Source organism: Oncorhynchus nerka, linkage group LG8 (genome assembly GCF_034236695.1).
Source record: "Oncorhynchus nerka isolate Pitt River linkage group LG8, Oner_Uvic_2.0, whole genome shotgun sequence".
NCBI lineage: Eukaryota > Metazoa > Chordata > Actinopteri > Salmoniformes > Salmonidae > Oncorhynchus > Oncorhynchus nerka.
The window spans coordinates 4,140,129-4,164,877 of record NC_088403.1 but is presented as its reverse complement, the minus strand read 5'-3'; positions in this window follow the sequence as shown (position 1 = coordinate 4,164,877).

Sequence of the window (24,749 nt, the reverse complement as noted above, 5' to 3'; positions counted from 1 at the left end):
TTATATTATGACAGACCAGCTAGATCTACTGTCTCTATTATATTATGACAGACCAGCTAGATCTACTGTCTCTATTATATTATGACAGACCAGCTAGATCTACTGTCTCTATTATATTATGACAGACCAGCTAGATCTACTGTCTCTATTATATTATGACAGACCAGCTAGATCTACTGTCTCTATTATATTATGACAGACCAGCTAGATCTACTGTCTCTATTATATTATGACAGACCAGCTAGATCTACTGTCTCTATTATATTATGACAGACCAGCTAGATCTACTGTCTCTATTATATTATGACAGACCAGCTAGATCTACTGTCTCTATTATATTATGACAGACCAGCTAGATCTACTGTCTCTATTATATTATGACAGACCAGCTAGATCTACTGTCTCTATTATATTATGACAGACCAGCTAGATCTACTGTCTCTATTATATTATGACAGACCAGCTAGATCTACTGTCTCTATTATATTATGACAGACCAGCTAGATCTACTGTCTCTATTATATTATGACAGACCAGCTAGATCTACTGTCTCTATTATATTATGACAGACCAGCTAGATCTACTGTCTCTATTATATTATGACAGACCAGCTAGATCTACTGTCTCTATTATATTATGACAGACCAGCTAGATCTACTGTCTCTATTATATTATGACAGACCAGCTAGATCTACTGTCTCTATTATATTATGACAGACCAGCTAGATCTACTGTCTCTATTATATTATGACAGACCAGCTAGATCTACTGTCTCTATTATATTATGACAGACCAGCTAGATCTACTGTCTCTATTATATTATGACAGACCAGCTAGATCTACTGTCTCTATTATATTATGACAGACCAGCTAGATCTACTGTCTCTATTATATTATGACAGACCAGCTAGATCTACTGTCTCTATTATATTATGACAGACCAGCTAGATCTACTGTCTCTATTGTATTATGACAGACCAGCTAGATCTACTGTCTCTATTATATTATGACAGACCAGCTAGATCTACTGTCTCTATTATATTATGACAGACCAGCTAGATCTACTGTCTCTATTATATTATGACAGACCAGCTAGATCTACTGTCTCTATTATATTATGACAGACCAGCTAGATCTACTGTCTCTATTATATTATGACAGACCAGCTAGATCTACTGTCTCTATTATATTATGACAGACCAGCTAGATCTACTGTCTCTATTATATTATGACAGACCAGCTAGATCTACTGTCTCTATTATATTATGACAGACCAGGTAGATCTACTGTCTCTATTATATTATGACAGACCAGCTAGATCTACTGTCTCTATTATATTATGACAGACCAGCTAGATCTACTGTCTCTATTATATTATGACAGACCAGCTAGATCTACTGTCTCTATTATATTATGACAGACCAGCTAGATCTACTGTCTCTATTATATTATGACAGACCAGCTAGATCTACTGTCTCTATTATATTATGACAGACCAGCTAGATCTACTGTCTCTATTATATTATGACAGACCAGCTAGATCTACTGTCTCTATTATATTATGACAGACCAGCTAGATCTACTGTCTCTATTATATTATGACAGACCAGCTAGATCTACTGTCTCTATTATATTATGACAGACCAGCTAGATCTACTGTCTCTATTATATTATGACAGACCAGCTAGATCTACTGTCTCTATTATATTATGACAGACCAGCTAGATCTACTGTCTCTATTATATTATGACAGACCAGCTAGATCTACTGTCTCTATTATATTATGACAGACCAGCTAGATCTACTGTCTCTATTATATTATGACAGACCAGCTAGATCTACTGTCTCTATTATATTATGACAGACCAGCTAGATCTACTGTCTCTATTGTATTATGACAGACCAGCTAGATCTACTGTCTCTATTATATTATGACAGACCAGCTAGATCTACTGTCTCTATTATATTATGACAGACCAGCTAGATCTACTGTCTCTATTATATTATGACAGACCAGCTAGATCTACTGTCTCTATTATATTATGACAGACCAGCTAGATCTACTGTCTCTATTATATTATGACAGACCAGCTAGATCTACTGTCTCTATTATATTATGACAGACCAGCTAGATCTACTGTCTCTATTATATTATGACAGACCAGCTAGATCTACTGTCTCTATTATATTATGACAGACCAGCTAGATCTACTGTCTCTATTATATTATGACAGACCAGCTAGATCTACTGTCTCTATTATATTATGACAGACCAGCTAGATCTACTGTCTCTATTATATTATGACAGACCAGCTAGATCTACTGTCTCTATTATATTATGACAGACCAGCTAGATCTACTGTCTCTATTATATTATGACAGACCAGCTAGATCTACTGTCTCTATTATATTATGACAGACCAGCTAGATCTACTGTCTCTATTATATTATGACAGACCAGCTAGATCTACTGTCTCTATTATATTATGACAGACCAGCTAGATCTACTGTCTCTATTATATTATGACAGACCAGCTAGATCTACTGTCTCTATTATATTATGACAGACCAGCTAGATCTACTGTCTCTATTATATTATGACAGACCAGCTAGATCTACTGTCTCTATTATATTATGACAGACCAGCTAGATCTACTGTCTCTATTATATTATGACAGACCAGCTAGATCTACTGTCTCTATTATATTATGACAGACCAGCTAGATCTACTGTCTCTATTATATTATGACAGACCAGCTAGATCTACTGTCTCTATTATATTATGACAGACCAGCTAGATCTACTGTCTCTATTATATTATGACAGACCAGCTAGATCTACTGTCTCTATTATATTATGACAGACCAGCTAGATCTACTGTCTCTATTATATTATGACAGACCAGCTAGATCTACTGTCTCTATTATATTATGACAGACCAGCTAGATCTACTGTCTCTATTATATTATGACAGACCAGCTAGATCTACTGTCTCTATTATATTATGACAGACCAGCTAGATCTACTGTCTCTATTATATTATGACAGACCAGCTAGATCTACTGTCTCTATTATATTATGACAGACCAGCTAGATCTACTGTCTCTATTATATTATGACAGACCAGCTAGATCTACTGTCTCTATTATATTATGACAGACCAGCTAGATCTACTGTCTCTATTATATTATGACAGACCAGCTAGATCTACTGTCTCTATTATATTATGACAGACCAGCTAGATCTACTGTCTCTATTATATTATGACAGACCAGCTAGATCTACTGTCTCTATTATATTATGACAGACCAGCTAGATCTACTGTCTCTATTATATTATGACAGACCAGCTAGATCTACTGTCTCTATTATATTATGACAGACCAGCTAGATCTACTGTCTCTATTATATTATGACAGACCAGCTAGATCTACTGTCTCTATTATATTATGACAGACCAGCTAGATCTACTGTCTCTATTATATTATGACAGACCAGCTAGATCTACTGTCTCTATTATATTATGACAGACCAGCTAGATCTACTGTCTCTATTATATTATGACAGACCAGCTAGATCTACTGTCTCTATTATATTATGACAGACCAGCTAGATCTACTGTCTCTATTATATTATGACAGACCAGCTAGATCTACTGTCTCTATTATATTATGACAGACCAGCTAGATCTACTGTCTCTATTGTATTATGACAGACCAGCTAGATCTACTGTCTCTATTATATTATGACAGACCAGCTAGATCTACTGTCTCTATTATATTATGACAGACCAGCTAGATCTACTGTCTCTATTATATTATGACAGACCAGCTAGATCTACTGTCTCTATTATATTATGACAGACCAGCTAGATCTACTGTCTCTATTATATTATGACAGACCAGCTAGATCTACTGTCTCTATTATATTATGACAGACCAGCTAGATCTACTGTCTCTATTATATTATGACAGACCAGCTAGATCTACTGTCTCTATTATATTATGACAGACCAGCTAGATCTACTGTCTCTATTATATTATGACAGACCAGCTAGATCTACTGTCTCTATTATATTATGACAGACCAGCTAGATCTACTGTCTCTATTATATTATGACAGACCAGCTAGATCTACTGTCTCTATTATATTATGACAGACCAGCTAGATCTACTGTCTCTATTATATTATGACAGACCAGCTAGATCTACTGTCTCTATTATATTATGACAGACCAGCTAGATCTACTGTCTCTATTATATTATGACAGACCAGCTAGATCTACTGTCTCTATTATATTATGACAGACCAGCTAGATCTACTGTCTCTATTATATTATGACAGACCAGCTAGATCTACTGTCTCTATTATATTATGACAGACCAGCTAGATCTACTGTCTCTATTATATTATGACAGACCAGCTAGATCTACTGTCTCTATTATATTATGACAGACCAGCTAGATCTACTGTCTCTATTATATTATGACAGACCAGCTAGATCTACTGTCTCTATTATATTATGACAGACCAGCTAGATCTACTGTCTCTATTATATTATGACAGACCAGCTAGATCTACTGTCTCTATTATATTATGACAGACCAGCTAGATCTACTGTCTCTATTATATTATGACAGACCAGCTAGATCTACTGTCTCTATTATATTATGACAGACCAGCTAGATCTACTGTCTCTATTATATTATGACAGACCAGCTAGATCTACTGTCTCTATTATATTATGACAGACCAGCTAGATCTACTGTCTCTATTATATTATGACAGACCAGCTAGATCTACTGTCTCTATTATATTATGACAGACCAGCTAGATCTACTGTCTCTATTATATTATGACAGACCAGCTAGATCTACTGTCTCTATTATATTATGACAGACCAGCTAGATCTACTGTCTCTATTATATTATGACAGACCAGCTAGATCTACTGTCTCTATTATATTATGACAGACCAGCTAGATCTACTGTCTCTATTATATTATGACAGACCAGCTAGATCTACTGTCTCTATTATATTATGACAGACCAGCTAGATCTACTGTCTCTATTATATTATGACAGACCAGCTAGATCTACTGTCTCTATTATATTATGACAGACCAGCTAGATCTACTGTCTCTATTATATTATGACAGACCAGCTAGATCTACTGTCTCTATTATATTATGACAGACCAGCTAGATCTACTGTCTCTATTATATTATGACAGACCAGCTAGATCTACTGTCTCTATTATATTATGACAGACCAGCTAGATCTACTGTCTCTATTATATTATGACAGACCAGCTAGATCTACTGTCTCTATTATATTATGACAGACCAGCTAGATCTACTGTCTCTATTATATTATGACAGACCAGCTAGATCTACTGTCTCTATTATATTATGACAGACCAGCTAGATCTACTGTCTCTATTATATTATGACAGACCAGCTAGATCTACTGTCTCTATTATATTATGACAGACCAGCTAGATCTACTGTCTCTATTATATTATGACAGACCAGCTAGATCTACTGTCTCTATTATATTATGACAGACCAGCTAGATCTACTGTCTCTATTATATTATGACAGACCAGCTAGATCTACTGTCTCTATTATATTATGACAGACCAGCTAGATCTACTGTCTCTATTATATTATGACAGACCAGCTAGATCTACTGTCTCTATTATATTATGACAGACCAGCTAGATCTACTGTCTCTATTATATTATGACAGACCAGCTAGATCTACTGTCTCTATTATATTATGACAGACCAGCTAGATCTACTGTCTCTATTATATTATGACAGACCAGCTAGATCTACTGTCTCTATTATATTATGACAGACCAGCTAGATCTACTGTCTCTATTATATTATGACAGACCAGCTAGATCTACTGTCTCTATTATATTATGACAGACCAGCTAGATCTACTGTCTCTATTATATTATGACAGACCAGCTAGATCTACTGTCTCTATTATATTATGACAGACCAGCTAGATCTACTGTCTCTATTATATTATGACAGACCAGCTAGATCTACTGTCTCTATTATATTATGACAGACCAGCTAGATCTACTGTCTCTATTATATTATGACAGACCAGCTAGATCTACTGTCTCTATTATATTATGACAGACCAGCTAGATCTACTGTCTCTATTATATTATGACAGACCAGCTAGATCTACTGTCTCTATTATATTATGACAGACCAGCTAGATCTACTGTCTCTATTATATTATGACAGACCAGCTAGATCTACTGTCTCTATTATATTATGACAGACCAGCTAGATCTACTGTCTCTATTATATTATGACAGACCAGCTAGATCTACTGTCTCTATTATATTATGACAGACCAGCTAGATCTACTGTCTCTATTATATTATGACAGACCAGCTAGATCTACTGTCTCTATTATATTATGACAGACCAGCTAGATCTACTGTCTCTATTATATTATGACAGACCAGCTAGATCTACTGTCTCTATTATAATTATGACAGACCAGCTAGATCTACTGTCTCTATTATATTATGACAGACCAGCTAGATCTACTGTCTCTATTATATTATGACAGACCAGCTAGATCTACTGTCTCTATTATATTATGACAGACCAGCTAGATCTACTGTCTCTATTATATTATGACAGACCAGCTAGATCTACTGTCTCTATTATATTATGACAGACCAGCTAGATCTACTGTCTCTATTATATTATGACAGACCAGCTAGATCTACTGTCTCTATTATATTATGACAGACCAGCTAGATCTACTGTCTCTATTATATTATGACAGACCAGCTAGATCTACTGTCTCTATTATATTATGACAGACCAGCTAGATCTACTGTCTCTATTATATTATGACAGACCAGCTAGATCTACTGTCTCTATTATATTATGACAGACCAGCTAGATCTACTGTCTCTATTATATTATGACAGACCAGCTAGATCTACTGTCTCTATTATATTATGACAGACCAGCTAGATCTACTGTCTCTATTATATTATGACAGACCAGCTAGATCTACTGTCTCTATTATATTATGACAGACCAGCTAGATCTACTGTCTCTATTATATTATGACAGACCAGCTAGATCTACTGTCTCTATTATATTATGACAGACCAGCTAGATCTACTGTCTCTATTATATTATGACAGACCAGCTAGATCTACTGTCTCTATTATATTATGACAGACCAGCTAGATCTACTGTCTCTATTATATTATGACAGACCAGCTAGATCTACTGTCTCTATTATATTATGACAGACCAGCTAGATCTACTGTCTCTATTATATTATGACAGACCAGCTAGATCTACTGTCTCTATTATATTATGACAGACCAGCTAGATCTACTGTCTCTATTATATTATGACAGACCAGCTAGATCTACTGTCTCTATTATATTATGACAGACCAGCTAGATCTACTGTCTCTATTATATTATGACAGACCAGCTAGATCTACTGTCTCTATTATATTATGACAGACCAGCTAGATCTACTGTCTCTATTATATTATGACAGACCAGCTAGATCTACTGTCTCTATTATATTATGACAGACCAGCTAGATCTACTGTCTCTATTATATTATGACAGACCAGCTAGATCTACTGTCTCTATTATATTATGACAGACCAGCTAGATCTACTGTCTCTATTATATTATGACAGACCAGCTAGATCTACTGTCTCTATTATATTATGACAGACCAGCTAGATCTACTGTCTCTATTATATTATGACAGACCAGCTAGATCTACTGTCTCTATTATATTATGACAGACCAGCTAGATCTACTGTCTCTATTATATTATGACAGACCAGCTAGATCTACTGTCTCTATTATATTATGACAGACCAGCTAGATCTACTGTCTCTATTATATTATGACAGACCAGCTAGATCTACTGTCTCTATTATATTATGACAGACCAGCTAGATCTACTGTCTCTATTATATTATGACAGACCAGCTAGATCTACTGTCTCTATTATATTATGACAGACCAGCTAGATCTACTGTCTCTATTATATTATGACAGACCAGCTAGATCTACTGTCTCTATTATATTATGACAGACCAGCTAGATCTACTGTCTCTATTATATTATGACAGACCAGCTAGATCTACTGTCTCTATTATATTATGACAGACCAGCTAGATCTACTGTCTCTATTATATTATGACAGACCAGCTAGATCTACTGTCTCTATTATATTATGACAGACCAGCTAGATCTACTGTCTCTATTATATTATGACAGACCAGCTAGATCTACTGTCTCTATTATATTATGACAGACCAGCTAGATCTACTGTCTCTATTATATTATGACAGACCAGCTAGATCTACTGTCTCTATTATATTATGACAGACCAGCTAGATCTACTGTCTCTATTATATTATGACAGACCAGCTAGATCTACTGTCTCTATTATATTATGACAGACCAGCTAGATCTACTGTCTCTATTATATTATGACAGACCAGCTAGATCTACTGTCTCTATTATATTATGACAGACCAGCTAGATCTACTGTCTCTATTATATTATGACAGACCAGCTAGATCTACTGTCTCTATTATATTATGACAGACCAGCTAGATCTACTGTCTCTATTATATTATGACAGACCAGCTAGATCTACTGTCTCTATTATATTATGACAGACCAGCTAGATCTACTGTCTCTATTATATTATGACAGACCAGCTAGATCTACTGTCTCTATTATATTATGACAGACCAGCTAGATCTACTGTCTCTATTGTATTATGACAGACCAGCTAGATCTACTGTCTCTATTATATTATGACAGACCAGCTAGATCTACTGTCTCTATTATATTATGACAGACCAGCTAGATCTACTGTCTCTATTATATTATGACAGACCAGCTAGATCTACTGTCTCTATTATATTATGACAGACCAGCTAGATCTACTGTCTCTATTATATTATGACAGACCAGCTAGATCTACTGTCTCTATTATATTATGACAGACCAGCTAGATCTACTGTCTCTATTATATTATGACAGACCAGCTAGATCTACTGTCTCTATTATATTATGACAGACCAGCTAGATCTACTGTCTCTATTATATTATGACAGACCAGCTAGATCTACTGTCTCTATTATATTATGACAGACCAGCTAGATCTACTGTCTCTATTATATTATGATAGACCAGCTAGATCTACTGTCTCTATTATAATTTGACAGACCAGCTAGATCTACTGTCTCTATTATATTATGACAGACCAGCTAGATCTACTGTCTCTAAAATATTATGACAGATCTACTGTCTCTATTGTATGACATACCAGCTAGATCTGTCTCTATCATATTATGATAGACCAGCTAGATCTCTGTCTCTATTATAATTTGACAGACCAGCTAGATCTACTGTCTCTAATGTATTATGACAGACCAGGTAGATCTACTGTCTCTATTATATTATGACAGACCAGCTAGATCTACTGTCTCTATTATATTTTGACAGACCAGCTAGATCTACTGTCTCTATTATATTATGACAGACCAGGTAGATATACTGTCTCTATTATATAATGACAGACCAGCTAGATCTACTGTCTCTATTATATTATGACAGACCAGGTAGATCTACTGTCTCTATTATGTATGACATACCAGGTAGATACTGTCTCTATTATATTATGATACAGACCAGCTAGATCTACTGTCTCTATTATATTTGACAGACTAGCTAGATCTACTGTCTCTATTATATAATGACAGACCATGAATCTACTGTCTCTAAAATATTATGACAGACCAGGTAGATCTACTGTCTCTATTTATTATGACATACCAGCTAGATCTACTGTCTCTATTATATTATGACAGACCAGGTAGATCTACTGTCTCTAATATAATTTGACAGACCAGCTAGATCTACTGTCTCTACAAATATTATGACAGACCAGGTAGATCTGCTGTCTCTATTATATTATGATACACCAGCTGAATCTACTGTCTCTATATATTATGACAAGACCAGCTAGCTAGATCTACCACCTAGATCAACTGTCTCTATTATATTATGACAGACCAGCTAGATCTACTGTCTCTATTGTATTATGACAGACCAGGTAGATCTACTGTCCTGTTCTATGACATATCAACTGTCTCTATTATATTATTACGAACCAGATAGATCTACTGTCTCTATTGTATTATATGATCTACTGACCAGCTAGATCTACTGTCTCTAATATATTTGACAGACCAGCTAGATCTACTGTCTCTACTTACCAGCTAGATACTGTCTCTATTTATTTTGACAGACCAGCTAGATCAACTGTCTCTATTATATTATGACAGACCAGCTAGATCTACTGTCTCTATTATATAATGACAGACCATGTAGATCTACTATCTCTATTGTATTATGACAGACCAGCTGAATCAACTGTCTCTATTGTATTATGACAGACCAGCTAGATCTGCTGTCTCTATTATATTATGACAGACCAGGTAGATCTACTGTCTCTAAAATATTATGACAGACCAGCTAGATCTACTGTCTCTGTTATATTATGATTAGACCAGCTATCTACTGTCTCTATAATTTATGACAGACCAGCTAGATCTACTGTCTCCTATTATATTATGACAGACCAGCTAGATCTAGATATACCTGTCTATTATATTATGACGGACCAGCTAGATCTACTATCTCCTATTATATTATGACAGACCAGCTAGATATACTGTCTCTATTATATAATGACAGACTAGGTAGATCTACTGTCTCTATTCTATATACCACCTAGATCAGCTGTCTCTATTATATTATGACGGACCAGCTAGATCTACTGTCTCTATTATATTATGACAGACCAGGTAGATCTACTGTCCCTATTATATTTAGACCAGGTAAATCCTAATAAAATATTATGACAGACCAGCTAGATCTACTGTCTCCAATGTATTATGACATACCAGCTACTGTCTCTGTTTGATCTGATATATCTACTGTCTCTATTATATTATGACAGACAGCTAGATCTACTGTCTCTATTAAATATTATGACAGACCAGTAGATCTACTGTCTCTATTATATTATGACAGACCAGCTAGATCTACTGTCTCTATTATATTATGACAGACCAGGTAGATCTACTGTCTCTATTATATTATGACAGACCAGCTAGATCTACTGTCTCTAAAATATTATGACAGACCTAAAATATTATGACAGACCAGGTAGATCTACTGTCTCTATTATATTATGACAGACCAGGTAGATCTACTGTCTCTATTGTATTATGACAGACCAGGTAGATATACTGTCTCTATTATATAATGACAGACCAGCTAGATCTACTGTCTCTATTATATTATGACAGACCAGCTAGATCTACTGTCTCTATTATATAATGACAGACCAGCTAGATCTACTGTCTCTATTATATAATGACAGACCAGCTAGATCTACTGTCTCAATTGTATTATGACAGATCAGCTAGATCTACTGTCTCTATTATATTATGACAGACCAGCTAGATCTACTGTCTCTATTATATTATGACAGACCAGCTAGATCTACTATCTCTATTGTATTATGACAGACCAGCTAGATCTACTGTCTCTATTATATTATGACAGACCAGCTAGATCTACTGTTTCTATTGTATTTGACAGACCAGCTAGATCTACTGTCTCTATTATATTATGACAGACCAGCTAGATCTACTGTCTCTATTATAATTTGACAGACCAGCTAGATCTACTGTCTCTATTATATTATGACAGACCAGCTAGATCTACTGTCTCTATTATATAATGACAGACCAGCTAGATCTACTGTCTCTATTATATTATGACAGACCAGCTAGATCTACTGTCTCAATTATATTATGACAGACCAGCTAGATCTACTGTCTCTATTATATTATGACAGACCAGCTAGATCTACTGTCTCAATTGTATTATGACAGATCAGCTAGATCTACTGTCTGTTTCTAATGTATTATGACAGACCAGGTAGATCTACTGTCTCTATTATATTATGATAGACCAGCTAGATCTACTGTCTCTATTATATTTTGACAGACCAGCTAGATCTACTGTCTCTATTATATTATGACAGACCAGGTAGATCTACTGTTGCTATTATATAATGACAGACCAGCTAGATCTACTGTCTCTATTATATATGACAGACCAGGTAGATCTACTGTCGCTATTATATTATGACAGACCAGCTAGATCTACTGTTTCTATAATTATGACAGACCAGCTAGATCTACTGTCTCTATTATATTATGACAGACCAGCTAGATCTACTGTCTCTATTATATTATGACAGACCAGCTAGATCTACTGTCTCTATTATATTTGACAGACCAGCTAGATCTACTGTCTCTATTGTATTATGACAGACCAGCTAGATCTACTGTCTCTATTATATTATGACAGATCAGCTAGATCTACTGTCTCTATCATATTATGACAGACCACTAGATCTCTATTATTATATTATGACAGACCAGCTAGATCTACTGTCTCTAATATTATGACAGACCAGGTAGATCTACTGTCTCTATTATAATTTGACAGACCAGCTAGATCTACTGTCTCTATTATATTATGACAGACCAGCTAGATCTACTGTCTCTATTATGAAAGACTAGGTAGATATGACAGACCAGCTAGATCTACTGTCTCTATTATATTATGACAGACCAGGTAGATCTACTGTCTCATTATATTATATTATGACAGACCAGCTAGATCTACTGTCTCTATTATATTATGACAGACCAGCTAGATCTACTGTCTCTATTATATTATGACAGACCACCTAGATCTACTGTCTCTATTCTGATTTGACAGACCAGGTAGATCTACTGTCTCTATTATATTATGACAGACCAGCTAGATCTACTATCTCTATTATATTATGACAGACCAGCTAGATCTACTGTCTCTATTATATTATGACAGACCAGCTAGATCTACTGTCTCTATTATATTATGACAGACCAGCTAGATCTACTGTCTCTATTATATTATGACAGACCAGCTAGATCTACTGTCTCTATTATATTATGACAGACCAGCTAGATCTACTGTCTCTATTATAATTTGACAGACCAGCTAGATCTACTGTCTCTATTGTATTATGACAGACCAGCTAGATCTACTATCTCTATTATATTATGACAGACGAGGTAGATATACTGTCTCTATTATATTATTACAGACCAGGTAGATCTACTGTCTCTATTATATTATGACAGACCAGCTAGATCTACTGTCTCTATTATATTATGACAGACCAGCTAGATCTACTGTCTCTATTATATTATGACAGACCAGCTAGATCTACTGTCTCTATTATATTATGACAGACCAGCTAGATATACTGTCTCTATTATATTATGACAGACCAGCTAGATCTACTGTCTCTATTATATTATGACAGACCAGCTAGATCTACTGTCTCTATTATATTATGACAGACCAGCTAGATCTACTGTCTCTATTATATTATGACAGACCAGCTAGATCTACTGTCTCTATTATATTATGACAGACCAGCTAGATCTACTGTCTCTATTATATTATGACAGACCAGCTAGATCTACTGTCTCTATTATATTATGACAGACCAGCTAGATCTACTGTCTCTATTATATTATGACAGACCAGGTAGATCTACTGTCTCTATTATATTATGACAGACCAGCTAGATCTACTGTCTCTATTATATTATGACAGACCAGCTAGATCTACTGTCTCTATTATATTATGACAGACCAGCTAGATCTACTGTCTCTATTATATTATGACAGACCAGCTAGATCTACTGTCTCTATTATATTATGACAGACCAGGTAGATCTACTGTCTCTATTATATTATGACAGACCAGCTAGATCTACTGTCTCTATTATGACAGACCAGGTAGATCTACTGTCTCTAAAATATTATGACAGACCAGGTAGATCTACTGTCTCTATTATATTTGACAGACCAGCTAGATCTACTGTCTCTATTGTATTTGACAGACCAGCTAGATCTACTGTCTCTATTATATTATGACAGACCAGCTAGATCTACTGTCTCTATTATATTATGACAGACCAGGTAGATCTACTGTCTCTAAAATATTATGACAGACCAGGTAGATCTACTGTCTCTATTGTATGACATACCAGCTAGATCTACTGTCTCTATTATATTATGATAGACCAGCTAGATCTACTGTCTCTATTATATTATGACAGACCAGCTAGATCTACTGTCTCTATTATATTATGACAGACCAGGTAGATCTACTGTCTCTATTATATTATGACAGACCAGCTAGATCTACTGTCTCTATTATATTATGACAGACCAGCTAGATCTACTGTCTCTATTATATTATGACAGACCAGGTAGATCTACTGTCTCTAAAATATTATGACAGACCAGCTAGATCTACTGTCTCTAAAATATTATGACAGACCAGGTAGATCTACTGTCTCTATTATATTATGACAGACTACTGTCTCTAAAATTTTGACAGACCAGGTAGATCTACTGTCTCTATTGTATTATGACAGACCAGGTAGATCTACTGTCTCTATTATATTATGACAGACCAGGTAGATCTACTGTCTCTATTATATTATGACAGACCAGGTAGATCTACTGTCTCTAATATATTATGACAGACCAGGTAGATCTACTGTCTCTATTATATTTTGACAGACCAGCTAGATCTACTGTCTCTATTATATTATGACAGACCAGCTAGATCTACTGTCTCTATTATATTATGACAGACCAGCTAGATCTACTGTCTCTATTATATTATGACAGACCAGGTAGATCTACTGTCTCTAAAATATTATGACAGACCAGCTAGATCTACTGTCTCTATTGTATTATGACAGACCAGCTAGATCTACTGTCTCTATTATATTATGACAGACCAGCTAGATCTACTGTCTCTATTATATTTGACAGACCAGCTAGATCTACTGTCTCTATTGTATTATGACAGACCAGCTAGATCTACTGTCTCTATTATATTATGACAGACCAGCTAGATCTACTGTCTCTATTATATTATGACAGACCAGGTAGATCTACTGTCTCTATTATATTATGACAGACCAGCTAGATCTACTGTCTCTATTATATTATGACAGACCAGCTAGATCTACTGTCTCTATTATATTATGACAGACCAGCTAGATCTACTGTCTCTATTATATAATGACAGACCAGCTAGATCTACTGTCTCTATTATATTATGACAGACCAGGTAGATCTACTGTCTCTATTATATTATGACAGACCAGCTAGATCTACTGTCTCTATTATATTATGACAGACCAGCTAGATCTACTGTCTCTATTATATTATGACAGACCAGTAGATCTACTGTCTCTATTATATTATGACAGACCAGCTAGATCTACTGTCTCTATTATATTATGACAGACCAGGTAGATCTACTGTCTCTATTATATTATGACAGACCAGCTAGATCTACTGTCTCTATTATATTATGACAGACCAGCTAGATCTACTGTCTCTATTATATTATGACAGACCAGCTAGATCTACTGTCTCTATTATATTATGACAGACCAGGTAGATCTACTGTCTCTATTATATTATGACAGACCAGGTAGATCTACTGTCTCTATTATATTATGACAGACCAGCTAGATCTACTGTCTCTATTATATTATGACAGACCAGCTAGATCTACTGTCTCTATTATATTATGACAGACCAGCTAGATCTACTGTCTCTATTATATTATGACAGACCAGCTAGATCTACTGTCTCTATTATATTATGACAGACCAGGTAGATCTACTGTCTCTATTATATTATGACAGACCAGCTAGATCTACTGTCTCTATTATATTATGACAGACCAGCTAGATCTACTGTCTCTATTATATTATGATAGACCAGCTAGATCTACTGTCTCTATTATAATTTGACAGACCAGCTAGATCTACTGTCTCTATTATATTATGACAGACCAGGTAGATCTACTGTCTCTATTATATTATGACAGACCAGCTAGATCTACTGTCTCTATTATATTATGACAGACCAGCTAGATCTACTGTCTCTATTATATTATGACAGACCAGCTAGATCTACTGTCTCTATTATATATGACAGACCAGCTAGATCTACTGTCTCTATTATATTATGACAGACCAGGTAGATCTACTGTCTCTATTATATTATGACAGACCAGCTAGATCTACTGTCTCTATTATAATTATGACAGACCAGCTAGATCTACTGTCTCTATTATATTATGACAGACCAGCTAGATCTACTGTCTCTATTATAATTTGACAGACCAGCTAGATCTACTGTCTCTATTATATTATGACAGACCAGGTAGATCTACTGTCTCTATTATATTATGACAGACCAGCTAGATCTACTGTCTCTATTATATTATGACAGACCAGCTAGATCTACTGTCTCTATTATAATTTGACATCTACTGTCTCTAAAATATTATGACAGACCTAGATCTACTGTCTCTATTATATTATGACAGACCAGCTAGATCTACTGTCTCTATTATATTATGACAGACCAGCTAGATCTACTGTCTCTATTATATTATGACAGACCAGCTAGATCTACTGTCTCTATTATATTATGACAGACCAGGTAGATCTACTGTCTCTATTATATTATGACAGACCAGCTAGATCTACTGTCTCTATTATATTATGACAGACCAGCTAGATCTACTGTCTCTATTATATTATGACAGACCAGCTAGATCTACTGTCTCTATTATATTATGACAGACCAGCTAGATCTACTGTCTCTATTATATTATGACAGACCAGCTAGATCTACTGTCTCTAAAATATTATGACAGACCAGGTAGATCTACTGTCTCTATTATATTATGACAGACCAGGTAGATCTACTGTCTCTATTATATTGATAGACCACAGATCTACTGTCTCTATTATATTATGACAGACCAGGTAGATCTACTGTCTCTATTATATTATGACAGACCAGGTAGATATACTGTCTCTATTATATTATGACAGACCAGGTAGATCTACTGTCTCTATTATATTATGACAGACCAGCTAGATCTACTGTCTCTATTATATTATGACAGACCAGGTAGATCTACTGTCTCTATTATATTATGACAGACCAGCTAGATCTACTGTCTCTATTATATAATGACAGACCAGCTAGATCTACTGTCTCTATTATATTATGACAGACCAGCTAGATCTACTGTCTCTATTATATAATGACAGACCAGCTAGATCTACTGTCTCTATTATATTATGACAGACCAGCTAGATCTACTGTCTCTATCATATTATGACAGATCAGCTAGATCTACTGTCTCTATTATATTATGATAGACCAGCTAGATCTACTGTCTCTATTATAATTTGACAGACCAGCTAGATCTACTGTCTCTATTATATTATGACAGACCAGCTAGATCTACTATCTCTATTATATTATGACAGACCAGCTAGATTAACTGTCTCTATTATATTATGACAGACCAGGTAGATATACTGTTGCTATTATATAATGACAGACCAGCTAGATCTACTGTCTCTATTATATTATGACAGACCAGGTAGATCTACTGTCGCTATTATATTAAGACAGACCAGCTAGATCTACTTTCTTTATTGTATGACATACCAGCTAGATCTACTGTCTCTATTATATTATGACAGACCAGCTAGATCTACTGTCTCTATTATATTATGATAGACCAGCTAGATCTACTGTCTCTATTATAATTTGACAGACCAGCTAGATCTACTGTCTCTATTATATTATGATAGACCAGCTAGATCTACTGTCTCTATTATAATTTGACAGACCAGCTAGATCTACTGTCTCTATTGTATTATGACAGACCAGCTAGATCTACTATCTCTATTATATTATGACAGACCAGCTAGATTAACTGTCTCTATTATATTATGACAGACCAGGTAGATATACTGTTGCTATTATATAATGACAGACCAGCTAGATCTACTGTCTCTATTATATTATGACAGACCAGGTAGATCTACTGTCGCTATTATATTAAGACAGACCAGCTAGATCTACTTTCTCTATTGTATGACATACCAGCTAGATCTACTGTCTCTATTATATTATGACAGACCAGCTAGATCTACTGTCTCTATTATATTATGATAGACCAGCTAGATCTACTGTCTCTATTATAATTTGACAGACCAGCTAGATCTACTGTCTCTATTGTATTATGACAGACCAGCTAGATCTACTGTCTCAATTGTATAATGACAGACCAGCTAGATATACTGTCTCTATTATATAATGACAGACCAGCTAGATCTACTGTCTCTATTATATTATGATAGACCAGCTAGATCTACTGTCTCTATTATAATTTGACAGACCAGCTAGATCTACTCTCACTAAACATTGTGACTGGGGATCGTCGAGTGCCATTAAATATGGCCAACCGGCTGGACATGAGAGCTGCAAACCTACGCCTGTCAGAGCAGGTGGCACGGACCTCCAGCCTACTGAGAACCGAAGGAATGGCTTGATTGCTTAGCTCAACAAAGCATTTTAACTCCGCAGCGCTGAGCACTTCGTCCCTGCAGCGTTGGCGGAATTTTGCCCTATGCGTTGCCTGGCTCTGCCGCGAGTCCCTGTCCATCTTCCCCAAGCAGAGTAACATCTTTCGAATCCCAACGACCTTAGCTTTCATACCATTTGGCCGGAACTGAATAAGATAATTCAGGAAACCTCGAACAAGGCTCGGTACATTTTTATCGTGGATGGTGACAAACCACGGTCGTCACATTGACCATACCACTCAGACACACGTCTGTAGTTATCCAGAAAACACAGTCCTTCATCGGCCTTGCCCTCCGACATAATGTGGAGGAATTCCCGTACTCGGGATATACTGGTGCGACTATTGTCAATTCGTTTTAACTGAAGGGTGTATACCCACAATATAGTGTTCATATTGAGTCAAAATTGCATTACTCCAAACCTCAATTCTGGACGGCACGCCGCCGTCTTCATCACTCTCGCTCTCCATGGAAGTCGCCACGACGCAGCCTTGCTCCCTCGGTTCCGAGCACAGTTCACTACCGACCTGACTGGTTGGCTGCACCGCCGCCGACACACCTGCCGTCTGATCACCCTCGTCCACCAGCTGCTGCTCACCCTCGTCCACCAGCTGCTGCTCCACGGACAACTCACTTTCAAAACACTGCAAAATCACAGGGTCCTCCGGCCGCGGTTCAACACCGTTGTCAGGCTGCATATACTGCCCTGATTCGGGCTGCTGTCTCTCAGTCGAAAACCGGTTAAATTGCATAGCATTCGTCCATTCCATAGTACCGGACTTAAGTGCATGTACAGACTTGAAATGTCGGTCTAGCCGCACGATATTCTGTTTACAACAAAGCTCAGAGTCGCGTCTTGGTCTGCTGCTCATAGCTTCTCTCTCCTGCCTTCCTCCTTGTCTCTTTGTTTGCTCCACCAAATAACCTAACCCTAACCCCTAACCCTAGCACTAGCCCTAGCCCTAACCCTAACCGTAGAGAGGGCTCGCCTTCTTGTTTTTTGTCTGCTCAAACCACTGGTAGTTTAAAGACTAACCACTTGACAGGGACACATGGCAACCGACTGAGGTCCGGACCTGCATAAGGTACGCAACTCGATGGTTTTGCCTGATCCTACGCCGAGTATACCCATACAGACCAGCTGGATTCGACTAGACATGGGTTAATTCAGAGTTAGGATCCTGGAAGGGAATAACTCCTAATTACACACATGATTGAAAACATCCAGGACCAAAAGACTGACGAACATGGAAGTAAATACATAGACAACGTGGAGCTAAAAAAGAAGGATCCGACAGAGAGTAAACTCCTAGGTTGCACTATGCTTTCTACTTCCGTCGACACAGCGGACCTAGACATCATGACCATACCACTCGACATGGACACATGGCAACCAACCGAGGACCGGACCTGCATAAGGTACGCAACTCAAGGGTATTGCCTGAGCCTACGTCATGTTGACAGACCTACCTAAACCTAAACCTATACCTTAACCACTCTAAAAAACTATACCTTACCCTAACCCTAACCCTAATCTTAACCACTCCTAAAAAAAACTTACCTAACCCTAACCCTAAGCTTAACCATTCTAAAAAACTATACCTTACCCTAACCTTAATCTTAACCTTAACCTTTCTAAAAACCATACCTAACCCTACAGACAGACAGTCTTTAAACCCAACCAACGGGTTAATCTACAAGTGGGCAACCATGGGGCCTACTACTTTGGCCGGCCCGCGCGTATATGATGTGGGGTGCACCCCCTCCCTTCCCCCCCTTCGGCTTCCATGTGTCAGAGATGGAAGTGGATCAACCGACTCAAAACTAGAAACTAACCCTAAAACCTTAACCATTCCAAAAACTATACCTAACCCTAACCCTACAGACAGACCATCTTTAAACCCAACCAACGGGTCAATCTACAAGTGGGCAACCATGGGGCCTACAACTTTAGCCGGCCGCGCCCGGAGCCCTCCGGCCTACGCGCATATGATGTGGAGTACACTCCCTCCCTTCCCCCCCTCCGGTTTCCACGTGTCAGAGATGGAAGTGGATCAACCGACTCAAAACTAGAAACCTAACCCTAACCCTAATCCTAACCCTAACGTTAACCATTCTAACCCTAACCGCAACCATTCTTACTCTAAACCTAACCTCAATCACCCTTACTTTGTCCTTAACCCTAACCTTAACCATTCCAACCCTAACGCCAACCTTAACCATTCTAACTCTGACCTTAACCCTAACCTTAACCACCCTAACCTTAACCTCAACTATTCTAACCCTAACCCAAACTGTAACCCTAACCTTAACCATTCTAAATCTGACCTTTACTCTAGCCTTAACCATTCTAACCCTAACCCTAACCCTAACCCTATACAATTCCCCATAGGAATCAACGATGGAGGCCTCCCCATCACTTAACAGATTATTAGACGCTGCTTCCCAAAAACAAAGCGATCTCATTGGACGAGCCACGGCCATACCTCTCACATGAACACCGCATGCACACCTCATGCACCAATAGGATTGAACACCGCATGCACACCTCATGCACCAATAGGATTGACCTACCTGGCAAACCACACCACCGTTATTTCCTACAAAAGAGGAGCATCCCTCAGTCTCAGGACCATTCGGGTCGAAACACTTCTTGGAGACACTTCACCTGGACAAGATGCAAGCTGGACCTCTACAAGAGAACTTCATCAACGACGACCATTCCTGCTGAACGACTAGACCCCAGCTCCATACTACACCCTAGATACACCTCACCTGGACCAAGCCGCCAGCTGGTACTCTACACTCCCTACGAATATTTCATCTCCGAAGTCTACTCCTTTTTAACAAAAGTTCCCTAAGCTTCATGCTACACCCAGAATCTGGACCACTTCGAGCCGCTTTTAAATCCTTGCGATTTCTTCCCTAATCCAGGTACTCCTACATCACGGAACCCACCCTCCAGAGAATCTACGCCCTTTTTGGCCTTTTTCCGACGGACCTTCATCGACCCACAGACCATCGAGCCTCAACTACACATATACCCATACACACCCCATTTTTTCAGGTCCAAAATACGGCCATTTTACCGTACTACGACCGAATGCACTTATTTGCACCTTTTTCTCCTCCCTGAGTTGAAAGTATTTTTTTTACTGTAATCCCAATCTGAATTCTGACCTTAACCCATAGCTCCTAAATCCTTACCATAATTCCTAACCCTAAACTTATATCCCTAGACCCCCATATCTAATCTGAACCCCTGACTCCCTATATCCTTACCATAACTCCTAACCCTAACCTTATATCCCTAGACCCTCATATCTAATCCGAACCCCTGACTCCCTATATCCTTATCATAATTCCTAACCCTAACCTTATATCCCTAGACCCTCATATCTAATCCGAACCCCTGACTCCCTATATCCTTACCATAACTCCTAACCCTAACCTTATATCCCTAGACCCCCATATCTAATCTGAACCCCTGACTCCCTATATCCTTATCATAATTCCTAACCCTAACCTTATATCCCTAGACCCTCATATCTAATCCGAACCCCTGACTCCCTATATCCTTACCATAACTCCTAACCCTAACCTTATATCCCTAGACCCCCATATCTAATCTGAACCCCTGACTCCCTATATCCTTACCATAATTCCTAACCCTAACCTTATATCCCTAGACCCCCATATCTAATCCGAACCCCTGACTCCCTATATCTATTTTAACCCCTAGATCCTCATACCGAACCTTTCCTCCTAGACCACCGCTCTGAACCTTGGCACTAGTCCAGCTACTGTCAAGCAACCTTAACCGTTATGTCCAAACCTCTTTCCAAGGTCGCTACAAAATGCCGTAATAGGTTGATAGAATCTGACTCAAAATTATTCACAGCTATGATGGCTGCTGAAGGTGCTTCGACAAAGTATTAACAAAAACAATGGCTAAAGTATATTAGACATACGCCATCATTACATATTCATTTTAATGCTTTTATTCATTTGGAACATTTTCTATAATTTTTCTTTCACTTAAAACATGTGGAGTAGGTAGTGTAGATTGGTGGGGAAAAAATCTAATGTAATCCCTTTTTAGATACAATTTTAAGGCAGCAAAATATGAAAGGGTGTGTATTCTTTCATTAGCGACTGTACATACAGACATTTTTGATTAATCGATTCAATGACACAGACACCATGGGCATTTTCAGTAGTAAATTGTATTATAAACTGTAAAGAGCAGTCAGATCTCAGGTGTTCCTGTAAGAATGTCATCAGGCCCCAGAAGAACAGAACACTTACAGAGGAAAACAATGGTATGATACACCTTGATATACATCAGCCAGTTTATTAGGTACAGCACCTAGTTCTCCAAAACGGATCGCTCCAGACAGTCAACAACGTGGCCGTTGCTTGCTATATAAAGCATGCAGATAGGCATTCAGTTACTGCTTGATTGAACGTTAGAATAGGCTAAACGAGAGACCTAAGCAATGATCGTCAGTGCCAGGCACGCCGGATACAGTATCTCAGAAAGAGCAGACCTCCTAGGCTTTTCACTTGCGACAGTGTCTAGGGGTTTTATAGAGAATGGTTTGACAAACACAAAACATGTGGGCAAAAAAACAGCTCATTGATGAGAGAGGTGGAAGGAGAATGGCAAGAATCACACAAGCGGACCACAAACAGACCAATACCAGCGGTGTGCAGAAGGGCATCTCGGAACACACAACTCGTTGATTCTTCACGGATATTGCAACAGATGACCACACAGGGCTCCAGTGGGCACGCCATCACCAACACTGAACAATTGAGAAGTGTAAAAGAATCCCAGAATCCCAGTTCCTGTTGCGCCATGCTGATGGCAGAGTCAGGATTTGGCATAAACACCATGAGTCCATGGACCCATCCTGCCTGGTGTCAACGGGACAGGCTGGTGGTGGTGGACCGACATCCAATCTGCAGCAACTGCGTGATGCCATTGCGTCAGCATGGACCAACATCCCTGTGGAACGTTTCTGACTTGTAGAATCCATGCCCGAAGAATTCAGGCTGTTCTGGAGAAAAATGGGTGTCCGACCCGGTACTAAATGGGTGTACCTAATAAACTGTACATACACCTGGAAATAATACATGTTGATACCCTCACCAAGCCCTTATTGGGTTAGGGGTTAGAGAGTGTCATGAGGGAGGAGAATATGGCCCTTAAAAGAGAAAACACATACACCTAAATACTCAACAAGCCTTATTGTAATAGACAAATAATAATCTAACCTTAATTAATCATCAAATAGAAATGGGAGTTCCTCCTTCACAACCAGAATAAAATGTACAGTCTTAAATCACAACCAGAATAAAACGTATAGTCTTGACAATCTGTCAAACAAAACTGCCACTCAACACATACAGTAACCTAACCTTAACCCAGTACAGGGGGAGGGCACCATCCTAACCCAGTACAGGGAGGGTACCATCCTAACCCAGTACAGGGGGGAGGTACCATCATAACCCAGTACAGGGGGGAGGGTACCATCCAAACCCAGTACAGGGGGAGGGTACTATCCTAACGCAGTACAGGGGGGAGGGTACTATCCTAACCCAGTACAGGGGGGAGGTACCATCCTAACCCAGTACAGGGGGGAGGGTACCATCCCAATCCAGTACAGGGGGGAGAGTACCATTCTAATGCAGTACAGGGGGAGGGTACCATCCTAACCCAGTACAGGGGGGAGGGTACCATCCTAACCCAGTACAGGGGGAGGGTACTATCCTAACGCAGTACAGGGCGGGCACCATCCTAACCCAGTACAGGGCGGGCACCATCCTAACGCAGTACAGGGCGGGCACCATCCTAACGCAGTACAGGGCGGGCACCATCCTAACGCAGTACAGGGCGGGCACCATCCTAACGCAGTACAGGGCGGGCACCATCCTAACGCAGTACAGGGGGGAGGGCACCATCCTAACGCAGTACAGGGGGGAGGGTACCATCCTAACGCAGTACAGGGGGGAGGGTACTATCCTAACCCAGTACAGGGCGGGCACCATCCTAACCCAGTACAGGGGGGAGGTAC